This window comes from Tribolium castaneum, chromosome 1 (assembly GCF_031307605.1).
Source record: "Tribolium castaneum strain GA2 chromosome 1, icTriCast1.1, whole genome shotgun sequence".
NCBI lineage: Eukaryota > Metazoa > Arthropoda > Insecta > Coleoptera > Tenebrionidae > Tribolium > Tribolium castaneum.
Window position 1 is genome coordinate 174,568 of NC_087394.1, and position 17,232 is coordinate 191,799.

General features: G+C 30.1%; 1 protein-coding gene and 4 non-coding genes across 6 annotated transcripts in view; 3 read left to right on the top strand and 2 right to left on the bottom strand.

Moving 5' to 3' along the window:
• The window catches only part of LOC103314137 (uncharacterized protein), a 288,743-nt gene that overhangs the window by 16,119 nt on the left and 255,392 nt on the right, over positions 1-17,232 (top strand). The gene's annotated exons all lie outside the window — the stretch shown is intronic.
• On the top strand, positions 3,081-3,153 carry TRNAV-UAC (transfer RNA valine (anticodon UAC)). Its single transcript has one exon. It is a non-coding gene; the product is annotated as a tRNA-Val (tRNA).
• Positions 3,233-3,305, top strand: TRNAV-AAC (transfer RNA valine (anticodon AAC)). The gene has a single exon. It is a non-coding gene; the product is annotated as a tRNA-Val (tRNA).
• Positions 6,609-6,681, bottom strand: TRNAV-AAC (transfer RNA valine (anticodon AAC)). Its single transcript has one exon. It is a non-coding gene; the product is annotated as a tRNA-Val (tRNA).
• TRNAV-UAC (transfer RNA valine (anticodon UAC)) lies at positions 6,762-6,834 on the bottom strand. Its single transcript has one exon. It is a non-coding gene; the product is annotated as a tRNA-Val (tRNA).

Here is a 17,232-nt window from a genome sequence, read left to right on the forward strand (position 1 = left end):
TCTTCTTCGGCTTATTTTATAAATCTATCCTAGATTCGTTCTTCTATAAATTATTCTTTAGATTCTTAGATTCTACTCCGCATCTTTTCGAAATACTTTTATAGTTTCATTTAGATTTCTTTCAGATTATTTTTTGACATTTATTTTTTTTAAGATTCTTTTTTAGATTATTTTATAAATCTGTCTTAGGTTCGATCTTTTCTGGATTCTTGTTTAGAATTATTTTTTAGACAAAATTGTTTTGTAAACACTTCTGCATTTTTTTATATTTTCTGAATTCTTTATTAGATCTTATTTGTGTCTTTTTAAAATTCTTCTCTAGGTCTTTTTTAAGAACCGTTTCTAGACCTAAAATTTAGATTTTTCTTTAGATTAATTTAAAAATTTTACACTTTCTAAATGGTCTTTTAGAGATTCTACTTTGCGTCTCTTCAAAATTTTGCTCTAGCTATGTTTAGAATTCTTATAAATTTAGTCCTTCTTAGCATTATTTTTGTTCTCTTCTCTAGATTTTTTTTTGGATTTTCTTCTGATTTTTTTCTAAAGTAGTTTCTATATTTCTGGACTTTTTCGATTATTATACAAATCTGTGTCTAGATTCTTTTAGTTTGCAAACATATCTTCTACAGTCTGTAATTTTTTTTGTATTCTACCTTTTAAAAATTCTTTTTAGTTTAAGTAAAATTTTAAACTTCTTGTGGATATCAAATTTGGACTTTTTTAGATTATTTTATTTAAATTTCTCTCCAGATCTTTTTTTTAAATTGGTGGGAGGAAGAAAAGTTTTTAAAAGAGTTTAGAATTCAGACCAAATTTTTCTCAAACTTTTCTTCTACATTTTTTCTAGACATTATTCTGCTCTTTCTAAAGACTGTATAATAAATTAACATTCTAACACATTATTCTATTAGCAACAAAATATTTGTAATAATATTTTCTAATTCTGACCCAATTATTAATAATAAACTCAAAAGTGCCTGAATTTTTTCCAAATATTCTTAAAATTTGTCAAAATTGTGTAAAATTCTCCACCAAAATCAACAAACATCGCCTGGAGAAAAAATGCTGTTTGTAATCCAATTCCATTCGCAATAAATGCATCGTATTTAGCCACGAGCTAGGTTGATCCAACCGGAATCATTGTTATCGACCCGATTTCACATTTTATTAGCCGTTTAATGAACTTGCCTAAACAAAATGCTAATTGCGCGGCTTTGAAACGTTAATTATGGACGTATTAGTTGTTTAATAATCGAAAATACTAAAGTGATATATACATACATTCGAGTGGCCTAAAACCGCTCTCAAAATCTAATTAAATTATGAAAAGTGCTCTTAATTACTGCCAATTGTAGCGTTGTTCTTATTTTAATTAGTCTTTTATTGTCAGCGCAGCACAAAAGCAGTTACTTTGTGTAGACTTTGCTCGACTGAAAGTAAACAGAAAAAGGCGCTCTTCTTATTTGTCTTGTCATTATGGGTTTAAACCGAGGCTAATATCATCCGAAATGAACTCTATGGATAATTAAAACGCACCACGGTTGTAATATTTATTCTCCTCTCTTATTTTCGGGGCGGAAGCAGCCGCTGAATTATTCTTAAAATAAAATTCAAAACGTGTACACCGGAACCGCTGGATATTTACATATAAAACGTGTACTTATTAGATTTTTACCTGAATCACGCGAAAAACAAATCACTTACTTTGGATGAATTTTAATACAAACAGGTGGGCGGGGGACGACTAATTAGAACACTGACGCCGTTTGAATCTACTCTAGATACGGATCTTCAAAAAAAATAAGAATTGCATTTTTTGAACTAGTTTTTATTTCCTGAAACCTGAAAAAATATTGTAGCAGTTTTAGAAATTGAAAAAACTAGCTAAATGCATGACTAAAAAAATTACATACAATTTTGTGGTTTAATTGAGATAATAATTATAATTTTAAGAGTTTTTGAGGCTTAAAAATTTAGAATTTATTAGAAGAACAAGACACTTATAGCACGCTTTATTAAAGTATTTATTTATCTAAGAAATTACGTTATTTTTGGTTTTTTTGCCAAGATTTTTTTGTGACACAAGGTTATTTTCTACTTTTCCGAGCATTTTTGGGCTTTAAATTTGTTTATTTTGCTTAAGCTGGCTGAATAAGTATTATTTTGCAAGCCAGTTTTTAACACCTGACCAAAATTAAGTCAGAAATTTAAGTGAAGTTACTGTCACATTTTTCGAGTGTTTGAGCAGATTAACTTATATTTTGACACTTATTTTTAAAGATTTTTTTTTGATTATTTTAATTTTTTACTCTTTTTTTGCTGAAACTGAGCAACAAATCGCAAACTTAGGTCAAATAAATTTGGCTTTGTTCGTGTTTTTAAGCCTATATATAGGCAAATAAACTTATATTCTTCGAAAAAATTCGTAAAATAATGCATTTGTCAAAAATTAGATTAATTTGAATCTTTTTGAACGTTTCATCAGCATGGAATTTTTTATTCGATTTTGCTTAAACTCATCAAGAATTCACAAATTTAGGTAAAAAAATTTATCATTTTTTTTATTAAGCTGGTTTTTGGACAAATGAACTTATATTTTTTGTTTGTGAGCAGGAAAACACATACAGGGTGTTTCAAAAGTGTCAAACAAACTTTATAATGGTGGTAAAAGACGTTCAGTTCAAAAAAGGTTAACTTATTTTTTGTCAGGAGCTTGAACTCAGTAAGGTTCTAAGTTACCCTGTAGATACATAAAATTTTGATTAATGAATATTGTTATTTATATTTTTAATTGTTAATATTTATTAAAAAGACTGCAAAAAAATCTGAAAAAAATCACTAAAGTATTAGTAGATTATTAGTTTTAAAGATAAAAACAGTAAAAATACTTTTAGCTGACTCATCTTGTATACAATTTTAGGATCTTTTAATCTAATTATTGATTATTAAAGTAAAAAAAAAATAAACTTTTATTACCATTTGCCAACAGATGTTTAGATAAATGCTCTAATTTTATGGCCTGGAACCATAATTTCACTTTTTTCAAGCCGATTATTTAAGAGTGTTTTTCCTTTCACATCGGTTCCGTAGTGTAGCGGTTATCACGTCTGCTTTACACGCAGAAGGTCCTCAGTTCGATCCTGGGCGGAACCACTTTTTTTCTATCTTAATTATTAACAAAACTAGTTCAAAAAAAACTTTCACAATTTCGTGTCGTAATAAACGTAACATCGATTCCGTGGTGTAGCGGTTATCACGTCTGCCTAACACGCAGAAGGTCCCCAGTTCGATCCTGGGCGGAATCACTTTTTTTTTCTTACAAAATTGTCAATGTTTTAATAAAAATTAAAAATTTTAATATTTTGAAGCCAAAAATTGGGTAAAAATAGTTGTAGCCATCAGAACTCGTCAAAAGCTCATGTACAGGGTTATTCACCTATAATGTCGAACCGTGATAAAGCAAAATGCAAAAAGAAATTTAATTTAAAAAAAATATTATTTTATTTAAAAAATTAGGTAAAAATTTAAATAACTAACAGAACCCGTCTGTTGCCGGTATACAGGGTTATTCTCCCAAAATGTTGAGTTATGCTTATGTAAAATACCAACAGAACTCTAAACACTCTAAAAATTAATAAAATAAATAAAATTAGGTTAAATGGTGAATTAAATGGAAAATGAATTACAGTTCATTGTGTTTTATGTGAATCACCCTGTATTTCTTATAATTTCTTTCCAGGATAATTTAATTTGGCATTTTGGCAATTTTAAATTTTTTGGTTACTTTTTGTTTGTTTTTTAATTTTTATTTTAAACGTATAAACGGGTTACCATACAGTATTTTTTTTACTTTTAATTTTTTTGTAAATATTTCTCGGTACGATTACACGAAGGATACAAATTCAAGTGTCGTCCTGGCATTGATTTTTCCCTTATTTCGTTTCAGGACGATAAATAAAGCATTACATCGCGCTCTTCAGCAGTCTTAGTGAAAGAGCAACGTCATCAGCTCGCCCCGAATGAGTCCATACATTGTTAAAGTTGTGCCATTACAAACTCCCAAATTACAGACAGCACCATTCAACGCTCCCGACTTTAAACTACTTTGTTTCATGTACAAAGTCATAAGATTTGTCATCAAATCAGTGTTAAAAATACCTCACGATTTAATAAATAATAATTTGTCCCTTTGGCCCATTTCCAAATTGCCAACAACACTAGTAAAGAAAATAAATGCGTCCGTTGTAATTTCTCGCCATTGATTTATTTTTACATAAATCTCGACGACGATAACGACAAATCAAAACAATCTGTCTGGCAAAAGGCCCATCAACATTGTTCTTTTCGGCGAAGCGTGAAACAAAGTAATAACCCAATGATAAGAAGGTGTTTAAAGTTGGGACTTTACACGGTCAACGGAGCTTACTGATGTGGAAGCGGAAAGCTTACACAGAGCTTTCGCCTTGATGCGGTCGACTTGCTGACAGTGCTTTCGATATTCTCGGAGGAGTTTCAGTCATTTAAATTAATAGACGGATCCCTGGCACCCTAAAAGGGGGATTTTTTTAATTGAACTTATTTCTAAGCTTCTTAAAACTATTACAATTAATTAAACCATTTTTTGCCGCTTTCAAGCCAATAAATGTACGTAAATTGCACCAAATACCATTGAGGTACAATTGTTGTGGCTCCTGGCGACCCATTATTTTTAATATAAATATTACTTCACAATTTATTAGATACCTCATTTGGCACAAAACGCCTCGTTGATCGCCTTTAACTTTGTTTAATAAATAACTTACCTTGTGTTTCTTCATTTTCCTATTTACAACACTTTTTTTTTCAAAGTTTTACTTTCTTGGTGACTGCCTGCCTCAGTTTCCGTTATATTTTTTTATTTTTTTTTAACTGGAACAGTTGTATTAAGTACTTTGCCTACTTCTGTTTCTGTTCTGTTCTATTCCTTTTTTTACTTTTAATTTTTTAACATTTTTGCTTACACGTTTTTGTTTTTTTTTACAAGTTTTTTTTTACAAGGTTTCTAACTCTGGATTTGTCTTCATTTTATTTTTTTCTCTACAGTTTCGTGTTTGAAAATATTCAATTTCCATGATTACATTCAAGCTGTTCTTTTCTTTTTTCTTAAATCTTCTATTTTTTTACCACTGACTAGTTTGAAAAACTTTTTTTTTCTGCTCTTGTATTTTATTCATTTTTTTTACATTAGTTTTTTTTTTTGTAGACTGACTCTGTTTTTCTTAGTTTTAGTTTATATTTTTCTTAAATATCTTTTATTATAAAAGTTTAAAATATATATATACAGGGTGCTCAAAAAATGGCGCACCAACTCAGTGGTACGTTGTTGAGAAGCATGTGTAGATCACGGGAAAAATCTTGAAAAAATTCCTAAAGTCATATTTAAAAAAATCTGGAGCTACAAACTTATTTTGTTAACTTCTTCAGTTTTCATTATTTTTTAATGTTTCTATGTTTCACACTAAGTAATCGTTCCCTAACACAACGATGAATAACTATTTTTAAATTTCCCATAAAACTTTAGCAGTTTTTTTAATTTAAAAAATTAAAATTTATTAAAAAAAATCACAGTTTGTAGATGTGCCAACGCTGGGAGTTATTTCCTAGGAAACCGTTTCAAAAATAATTTATTTTTATTGTTGATCAAATTTTATTGCGATCACGACTGTTAGACAATGTTGCCACATATCATTTATTTAAAATTCGTTGTTTATCAATAACTTTAATGCAAAGAATTTTTTTACTATTTTTACCTTTATATGTAAGCAATTCTTTACCACACTCCATTGAGTTGGTGCGCCATTTTTTGAGCACCCTGTATATATATAAATTACTAATTAAATTTAAGCATGTGCTATTTTTTTGTAGAGAAGAAATAAATAAAAAATAGTAAAAATCAATTAAAAACAAGATTGGAAAAAGCTTGTAATATATAAAGAATGAAATACAGGGTTATTCATCATAATGTCAAGACTTACAAAAATCAAATACACTTTAATACATTCTTCTTAATCCAATATCTAATCTGATCTTTACTTTGTAGATGTCTTTTTAGAGCGTTCTATTTTATTTTTAATTTGTAGAATGCATTTTATTCGAGCATGGCCCAACATTTTAAGTGAATCATCCTGTATATCAGTTTCTGACGAGTTTTTTTTTGTAATCAGCATAATAAAATTTCTAATTTTTATTAAAACATTTGCAATTTTGTAAGACAAATTAAAAAGATAATAAAAAAAATGATTCCGCCTAGGATATTATACTGGAAAGAAACTATAAGAATTACAAGGTGACTCAAAAATACAATGAATTGTAATATATTTTCCACTTAATTCAATATCCAACCGAATCTTATTTGCTTAATTAATATGTTTGTTTGTTGTTTTAAATAAATTAATTTGTAGAGTGCATTCTGTTTTGCACTTTACTTGAACATAGGTCGACAGTTTACGAGAATTACCCTGTACATCAGTATTTGACAGGTTCTGCTAGTTACATTAATTTTTATCTAATTTTTGGAATAAAAATAATAAGATTAAAAATTTTATACAAAAAAATTTTGAAAAAAAAAGTGATTCCGCCCAGGATCGAACTGGGGACCTTCTGCGTGTTAGGCAGACGTGATAACCGCTACACCACGGAATCGTTGTTACCTTTACTGCGACACGAATTTGTGAAAGTTTTTTTTGAACTAGTTTTGTTAATAATTAAGAGAGAAAAAAAAGTGGTTCCGCCCAGGATCGAACTGAGGACCTTCTGCGTGTAAAGCAGACGTGATAACCGCTACACTACGGAACCGATGTGAAAGGAAAAACACTCTTAAATAATCGGCTCGAAAAAAGTGAAATTATGGTTCCAGGCCATAAAATTTAAGCATTTATCTAAACATCTGTTGGCAAACGGTAATAAAAGTTTAATTTTTTATTACTTTGATAAGATTTTTAGATAACTACGTATTTTTATCTTATCTTAAGAAAGTATAGATTTTAGGATGTTACAATAAGTAGACAGAAAATACAATTTTGCGAAGTAAAAATATCAATTTTACAAACTGGTTTAGTCAAAAAATGAAAATAAAAAAAATTATTGTTAAAGTCAAAATAATTACAAAAAAAAATAATTTCTAAGAAATATTCCAAACAAGCTTTGCTGGTTTTGTTTATTGCATTTAATTGCATTTATTTGCGGAACATTCTGTATATTCTCACCCTGTCTTATCCTGCTTTTAGCAGCAGTTCAAAAAAATAAATAACAAATGTAAAACAGTACAGAGAAATATAATATTGTTTAATACACGCAAGAGTTAGTTTATAAATATTGTAAGATAGTTATTAAATGGCATCACTTTTTTGGCGTTTAGATGAGATATACAAAACAATTCAATTACAGCGAAATTAAGAGCTAGGAATTTTTTTTTAATTTTCTTATTTTTTCAAATATTCAAAACTGAAAAACTGTTACAAAAGTGGAACGATTTTAACTTTCACCAATGCAAAATGATCCGGAAAATCGACTGTTGTTGAGAAAATCGCATAATGTAAACTAGTTTTTAATTTATGAATTTTTTTAAATTCTACTTATTTTTGCTTTTATTTGAAATTTTCTCGAAAACTATTAGTCGGACAACAATGACCTTTTTTGTGAAAGATAGATAATTAAAAGAGCTTTCCAACGATAGTAAACATCATAGGATTATTTCTTATAGTTCTGGAATTATTACTCGATAAATGTTCCGAGACCGGAAATCGACCAAAATCTCGACAAAATTGTTAAAATCAAAATCTTAAAAATCGAACCTATTGACTTTTTTCTACTTTTTACAACTTCAGAGGGTTGCAAACGCATAAAAAAGTTTATAAAACTTTGCTAGAGTGAGTTTTAGAAAAAAAATTACCATCGTCTGAGCGGAAAGAAAGCAAAAAATTTCAAAATTTTAAATTTCGTGAAAAGTTGGTATAATATGTAGAATGAGCCGTAGAATTCAATGGAATAAACCATTTTTCTATTAGGCTCATAGTTTTCGTGAAAAAGGCATATAAATGTCAAAATTTTTACTTTTTGTAATTTTTAAACGGAGATTACGGCGAAACTATAAGACTAAGAGCAAAACGGTTTGTTCCATTGGAAAGAGCAGATCAAAATCTATCAAACGGGATGGGTTTTAGCAAAAATTGTTTTTCAAAATTTTGGATTTTTCGGAGACACGGGGGGGTGTTTACACTTTTTTCAATTTTTTTATTTTCTCAATTTGCGGCAAAACTATTCAAAATTGTGGAACTATTTTGGCCTAAGGCGATGTAAAATAATCAGGGCAATCGAAAAAATCGCCAAAAACCCAATAGTTTCTTAGTTAAAATTTTTTTAAAATTTTCCAATTTTTGCTTTTATTTAAAAATTTCTCGAAAACTATTAGTCAGAGAACTATAATCTTTTTTAAATAAAATAGACAATTTAAAGAGCTTTCTAACGATAATACACTTCACTTATCTATAATAGTTGTGGAGTTACTGCATAATAAATATTCCGGGTACCGAAAATCTTTAAAAATCTCGACGAAAAGTGGAAAAAACAATTATCAAAAAATCGCAGTAATAGACTTTTTTTCATTTTTGCGAACTCGGGAAAATTTTAAAAACATAGAAAAGTCTCTAAAACTATGCTAGAACGAACTTAAAAAATATTTTATTAAGTTAAAACCTGGCTCTAGTGTTTAAAAAAATATATATAATTTCTTTGAAATAAATGCAGAATACAAAAAGCCACAGATTAGCTTTCAGCCCTTAACACTCTTTTATTATATTGTGCTTTTATTTCCGCTCTCTCCTCTCCAATTACATCTCCAATTTCTTTAATTCTCAAACCGGCCCATTGCCACTTTATCCGCTCCTCGAAAATGATTAACTCTCTCCCGGATGTTGGCAAACTTAATTATATTCTCCGTATGTGGTAAAAGAAGCGAGCAATTTTGCTTGTTTACAAGGTCCGAACGGTCCCCCTTTATGCTTGTTTTGCCATCACAGCAGGGAAACCACATATATCTCACCACGAGGTTAATTTGTAACGACTCCTCGGTTTGTGTGTGTGTTAACACGAGTTATTTGTTCGAGAAAAACTACAACCAATACATCCACTTAAGCAGCTCACAATTTATTCGAGGCGACAAATTGGGATTTTGTTGCAGCAAGCGATCGATTTTATTGTTTGTTTGTGTTATGTGGCCAGATTAACAGTTTATACTCGTCAAGTTTAATTAAAATTATTGCAGGCTTGGTTTTACCACTTTTTTCAATTAAACAAATTTGATTTAAATATTGATTGATATTCAACGGCGGTGCTGCGAAACTTGGCAAAAGTTTTATTTCCAAGTTTTGTTATTCGGATGACACATATTTTATAGTGGAAGTTCTTGTGCACTACTTAGAAACTATATTTCAGATATGCAATTTCGGCGAAACGTGGCCAGAATTTGCTGCGATCTGAAATTTTAATAAAACGACTTAATTTCTAGCTAAATGGAAACAGAATATGTTAATTTATTTCCAACACTAGAAAGACTTTTTTCAAAAACATATCTTAAACTTTTCTTTATTTTATTATTTGTTACCGCAATTCAAAAAAATGCGTCAAATAATTGCAATATTTTAAATAAAATAGTGATTTTTTTTTAAATTAAATTTTGGTGGATGCGCCGGGTTTGACAAATAATTTTCGTTGCGCTCACTCGTTTTGGCAAACATTATCATCGTTAAACAAAATCGGACTTTTACGTAACCAACTATTAAAGTCCAGTTAAACAATAAATTTCCCCGAACTTACGTCCTAAAAGTTGGTATTAGGGACACAGCACAATGAATTAAATGTGCTGTTTAAGTTGAAACGCCGATTACAGCGAAACTATTAAGTTTGAGCTAAAACAAAAGTTTGTTATAATTGTAATCAGCGTTAAAAAATCTACAAAAGGCACTATTTTTCATAAAAATAATTTTTAAACCGTGTGATAAAATGGGTCAAAAAGTCCGATACCATAGTAATCGGTGCCTTTAAATCTATATATATAGTGAAAGTTTAAATGTAATATAGAGAATCAAACGTTTTTGGCTTTAGTTTAAGTTCAAACGCCGGTTATGTCGAAATTTGGCACAATTGTAATCGCCATAAAAATTTATAAAAATTCTATTAATTTTTGAATGGCGATTACGGAGGAACTAGAGGAGCTACTTAAATCTGATTTAACAATAATTCAATCAACGAGCATTGATTTAAATCGAATTTAAAAACTTTGAAAATGCATTAAACATTTTTGGGTCGATTTTGTGTTTAAGGGGCGATTACGGCGACAATATTTAAGTAATGCTAAAAGGCCGTCACAACGGTAATCGTTGTTAAAAAATCTCTAAAACAATATAACTTTCAAGGCGCTATCATTAAAAATAAAATTTTGTTTCTAAACGCCGATTACGGCGAAACTAGAATAGTTGCTTACACAAAAGTTAATACCGTTGTAATCGGCGCGTCAGAATCTATTAAAAATTATGGGTTTAGATTGAATTTAGAAACACAGAAGAGTGCTCTGAATGTTTGTTGTATAATGGTAATCGTTGTTAAAAATCTATAAAAAAAATTTTGTTTTTGAACGCCGATTACGGCGAAACTAGAGAAGCAAAAAATTGATCTTACAGTAATTCCATCGAAAACTATTGATTTAAATTGCATTTAGAAACTTAGAAGTGTGCATTGGACATTATTGTGTCGATTTTGAAGTTAAAGAGCGATTACGGCGACACTATTTGAGTTAATGCTAAAAGGCCGTCACAATATAGTAATCGCTTTTAAAAAATATCAAAAATAACAAAAATTTTAAGACGCCATCTTTGAAAGTAAAATTTTGTTTTTAAACGCCGATTACGGCGAAACTAGAGGAACAAAAAAATTGATTTTACAGTAATTCCATCGAAAATTATTGATTTAAATCGCATTTAGAAACTTAGAAGTGTGCATTGAACATTCTTGTGTCGATTTTGAAGTTAAAGGGCGATTACGGCGACACTATTTAAGTTAATGCTAAAAGAACGTCACACTATACTAATCGCTTTTAAAAAATCTCTAAAATAACAAAAAAAATTAAACAAAAATTTAAGGCGCCGTGTCTAAAAGTAAAATTTTGTTTCTAAACGCCGATTACGGCGAAACTAGAGGAACAAAAAAATTGATTTTACAGTAATTTTATCGAAAACTATTGATTTAAATCGCATTTAAAAACTTAGAAGTGTGCATTAAACATTCTTGTGTCGATTTTGAAGTTAAAGGGCGATTACGGCGACACTATTTGAGTTAATGCTAAAAGAACGTCACACTATACTAATCGCTTTTAAAAAATCTCTGAAATAAAAAAAAAATTAAACAAAAATTTAAGGCGCCGTGTCTGAAAGTAAAATTTTGTTTCTAAACGCCGATTACGGCGAAACTAGAGGAACAAAAAAATTGATTTTACAGTAATTTTATCGAAAACTATTGATTTAAATCGCATTTAAAAACTTAGAAGTGTGCATTAAACATTCTTGTGTCGATTTTGAAGTTAAAGGGCGATTACGGCGACACTATTTGAGTTAGTGCTAAAAGGCCGTCACACTATAGTAATCGTTTTTAAAAAATCTCTAAAATAACAAAAAAAATTAAACAAAAATTTAAAGCGCCGTGTCTGAAAGTAAAATTTTGTTTCTAAACGCCGATTACGGCGAAACTAGAGGAACAAAAAAATTGATTTTACAGTAATTCCATCGAAAATTATTGATTTAAATCGCATTTAGAAACTTAGAAGTGTGCATTGAACATTCTTGTGTCGATTTTGAAGTTAAAGGGCGATTACGGCGACACTATTTAAGTTAATGCTAAAAGAACGTCACACTATACTAATCGCTTTTAAAAAATCTCTAAAATAACAAAAAAAATTAAACAAAAATTTAAGGCGCCGTGTCTAAAAGTAAAATTTTGTTTCTAAACGCCGATTACGGCGAAACTAGAGGAACAAAAAAATTGATTTTACAGTAATTTTATCGAAAACTATTGATTTAAATCGCATTTAAAAACTTAGAAGTGTGCATTAAACATTCTTGTGTCGATTTTGAAGTTAAAGGGCGATTACGGCGACACTATTTGAGTTAATGCTAAAAGAACGTCACACTATACTAATCGCTTTTAAAAAATCTCTGAAATAAAAAAAAAATTAAACAAAAATTTAAGGCGCCGTGTCTGAAAGTAAAATTTTGTTTCTAAACGCCGATTACGGCGAAACTAGAGGAACAAAAAAATTGATTTTACAGTAATTTTATCGAAAACTATTGATTTAAATCGCATTTAAAAACTTAGAAGTGTGCATTAAACATTCTTGTGTCGATTTTGAAGTTAAAGGGCGATTACGGCGACACTATTTGAGTTAGTGCTAAAAGGCCGTCACACTATAGTAATCGTTTTTAAAAAATCTCTAAAATAACAAAAAAAATTAAACAAAAATTTAAAGCGCCGTGTCTGAAAGTAAAATTTTGTTTCTAAACGCCGATTACGGCGAAACTAGAGGAACAAAAAAATTGATTTTACAGTAATTCCATCGAAAATTATTGATTTAAATCGCATTTAGAAACTTAGAAGTGTGCATTGAACATTCTTGTGTCGATTTTGAAGTTAAAGGGCGATTACGGCGACACTATTTAAGTTAATGCTAAAAGAACGTCACACTATACTAATCGCTTTTAAAAAATCTCTAAAATAACAAAAAAAATTAAACAAAAATTTAAGGCGCCGTGTCTAAAAGTAAAATTTTGTTTCTAAACGCCGATTACGGCGAAACTAGAGGAACAAAAAAATTGATTTTACAGTAATTTTATCGAAAACTATTGATTTAAATCGCATTTAAAAACTTAGAAGTGTGCATTAAACATTCTTGTGTCGATTTTGAAGTTAAAGGGCGATTACGGCGACACTATTTGAGTTAATGCTAAAAGAACGTCACACTATACTAATCGCTTTTAAAAAATCTCTGAAATAAAAAAAAAATTAAACAAAAATTTAAGGCGCCGTGTCTGAAAGTAAAATTTTGTTTCTAAACGCCGATTACGGCGAAACTAGAGGAACAAAAAAATTGATTTTACAGTAATTTTATCGAAAACTATTGATTTAAATCGCATTTAAAAACTTAGAAGTGTGCATTAAACATTCTTGTGTCGATTTTGAAGTTAAAGGGCGATTACGGCGACACTATTTGAGTTAATGCTAAAAGGTCGTCTAATATTGTAATCGCTTTTAATTTTTTTTTTCAAAATAGTACAAATTTTTAAACGCCGATTACGGCGAAACTAGAATAGTTGCGAATCAATTAAAATGATACGTTTATAATCGAATTTAGAAACACAGAAGAGTGCATTGAACATTTGTTGCGTCGAAATTGAGTTCCAACGTCGATTACGGAGAAGCAAAAATACCGACACAGTTGTAATCGCCTTTGAGAAATTCTTAATAATGAGTCCATTTTTAAGGTGTTAAAATAAAGCTTATTTTTAAACGCCGATTACTTCGAAGCTGAAAGAGTTAGGACAAAAAGTGTGATACCGTTGTAATCGGCGTCTCAAACTCTATGTGCTTTACTCGCTAAACAAAATAATCGGTCTTTTACATAAATAACTATTTCTTGAAGTTCAGTAAAAGTTGGAAATAGGTGTAATTTTTGTTTTCGTTTCTTTTACAAACAATATTTTGAACCTGAACAAAAAAAAATTTAATTCCAGGTATAGCAATACGTAAACAAATCCAGTCTCTCAACATGTTTACTGTAACTTCCCTCAAAAACAACAACCTTTGATATCGTGCGCTTGCAATTTCCGCCATATTTAACACTTTTCCACTTCGTTTACTTAAACTAAAACTTTTAATATAAAGTGTAAAACTTTCCAAGCTTCTTTGCTTTCATAAACACCCACAGATCCGTCGAAAATACAGACCAAGTAAGCAAATTCCGCCAAACTTTCGATACGTGATTTATAAAACTAGCGATAATTTAATGTTGAGAGAAAAATCAATGAATGGTGAACATAAAAGAAGATAATAAAAAATAAAAATAAAAACTTTGCTTGGCGAAGATTTTAACAACACAAATATTTATTGCCAAAGTGTGATTTAAACTTTGGCAATTTTTAATTACTGTTGATAAATGGAGCGCAGTGCGAGCTTAGCCCGCATTCAGGTAAGTTTATTTCAAAGTACATACAGCAGCACATTTAATTCCTCTAAGCACGGTTCTCTTTTTCGGAAAAAAGGTAGCGTTTTAATTAAAATTTTAATCTTTCGAATATCCTTTTGTTTTGCTACACGCTTAATCACCTGTTACATTTACCACGTTTTTTTCTAAGCTAATAAATTGGGATTTGAGTTAAAATTGCATGCCTACAGTGTTTTTGGATAAATACGGGGGATTTACTCGCGCACTTGCAAACAAAATCCCTATGTGTTATTGATGGGGCGTCTAGACGCAAATTCTTGCTTAAAAATGATACTTTTTTTATCGCGTGACAGCGTTGGTCAGCAATAAATTTCTGTTATTGTCTTAGGAACAAAAGGGAAAAACGATAAAATTGATGGTCGAGTCGCTTATTGCATATTTTATCAAATATGTTGATGTCAAGCTGTGTCTTTCCTCGATCGATTGCAAGGTCACAATTAGCTCTTCTAACGATTTGATTAAAATTTCTGCCTGGCTGATTCATTCGCTTCTGACAAAGCTAATAAATAATTAAAATTATTATTGTCCGTTCTTTCTCCGGAAATATCACGTATATGATCGAGGCTCGAAACAACGAGCTCATCTTGCTTTGCTAATAATTTAAAAACACGTAAAAGCAATTAGGGGTGAAAAAAGTAATTAATATTAGATGAGCTTTGAAAGCACGCTTTTGCAGTCCGTATTATTTATTTTTGATTGGGTTTGGTTTCAGAGGTGGCTTTTAACATTTGATCAAACTCATTGCAAAAAAACAAATTTTATGAGTTGCTAATTCATATGTTTGCTTTTTTAATTGATCATTTACGTATTAAACCAAAAATAAAAACTAAACTCTGCTTTTGCAAGCAAATTACAAATTATGAATAGTTGAGTGCATTGTTCTCTAAATTGGATGTGAGCCTATGATTTTGAGGCGGCGATTACAACGGTATCAGACTCTTTCCCAACTCCGACGTAATCGACGTTTAAAAATTCAATTTTATTTTAACACCTTGAACGTTAAATCATGTTATAAATCTTTTAAGGGCGATTACAACTGAGTCGATCTTTTACTTCGCCGTAATCGGCGTTGGAACTCAAACTCTGTGTTTCAAAATTCGATCTAAACCTATGATTTTTGATGGATTTTGATGCGGCGATTACAACGGCATTGGACTTTTTGTGTTAGCAAGTACTGTAGTTTCGCCGTAATCGGCGTTTAAATTAAAACTCGACTCAAGTAAATTCGACTTTAAATTTTTGGTATATGATAGGTTGCGACCTGCCGATTACTAAGTTATCAAACTTTTTGTTTTATCAGTAGATTCGCCGTAATCGGCATTTAGAATAAACAGAATTTTGAGCGATGTTATAAATTTTAAACGGCGATTACAATTGTGCTAGACTTTCGACGTAATCAGCGAACTTTTAATCAACTTTTATGTTTTTATTTAAACTTATATAGTATTCGGTAGATTTTAAAGCGCCGATTACTTTGGTACTTTGTGACATTGGAGTACTTTGGACATTGTAACATAGCGTTTTTAATTTTTAAATAATTAGTTTTTAAATATTAAGTTTTTCTTTGAGATAAAGTGCATTTTTATATACGGAGATTAGACTTTTTGCAGATTCGCCGTAATCGGCGTTTGAACTCAAATTCGTCTCAGGAATGTTGGATGATTTTTTCTGTTTCTCAATTAGATTTTAACTTAGTATTCGATAGACCATGATATCAAATGATATCAAACTTTTTGTCCTATATGGTTTGGTTTCGCCGTAATCGCCCATTAAAATATGAATCAATTTTAAAAGATGGTGTCATTTTATATTTTTCTAAATTTCATGTCACACTCTTTGCATTAACACAAACAGAAGTTTCGCCGTAATCGACGTTTAAACCAAACTCGACCCAACAACTTTTTTTTTCTGTGTCTTTAAATGCGATTTAAACCTTAAGTATTCGACTGACTTTAAGGCGCCGATTACTTTGGTATCAGACATTTTGACCTAGCTTCTCTAATTTTGAAGTAATCACTGTTTAAAGATTACGTTTTATTTTGAGAGCTAATGCATTCTTTTAGATTTTTTAACAGATATTACAATTGTGACAAACTTTTTGCAGTTTCGCCGTAATCGGCTTTGATTCGAACATTCGATGCACTTTTCTATGTCACTCAATTTGATTTAAACTTACAGTATTCGATAGAACGTGGTATTGGACTTGTTGACCATATTGTTTGGTTTCGCCGTAATCGTCCTTTGAAATATGAATCCATTTAAATTCATGGCACACTTTTTGCATTAATACAAATAGAAGTTTTGCCGTAATTGACGTTTGAACCAAAACTTGACCTAACAACTTTATTTTTTTTTTGTTTCTAAATTCAGTTCTAAGGTATTGAATCAATTGGCGCGCCGATTACAACGATATCGGATTTTTCGTTCTAGTTTTCTCGTAATCGGCGTATAAACTTAAACAACACTGTTCTGTGCCTCCAAATTCGATTTATTTATTTAAGAAAAATATCAATTATTATTTAAGAAAAATATTAAGTTTTATTTTGAGAGATGGTGCATTTTTATAGATATTATCACGGATATTTCAATTGGGTCTAACTTTTTTAGCTTCGCCGTAATCGCCGTTTGAACTTACTTTCACCCAAGAACCTTCGATGCACTTTTCTGTGTTTTTCAATTTGATTTAGACTTACAGTATTTGATAGATTGCAAAACGTCGATTACTGTGCTAATCATGGTTTCGCCGTAATCGCCCTTTGAAATTTGTATTAATTTTAAAATAGTGCCATTTTAGATTTTTAACACAATTTCGCCGTAATCGGTTTAAAAATTCATTTATTCTTTTACAAAGCCAGTGTATAGGTTTAGCGATTTCGCCGTAATCGGCGTTTAGACTTAAACAGAACTGTTCTGTATCTTTAAATTCG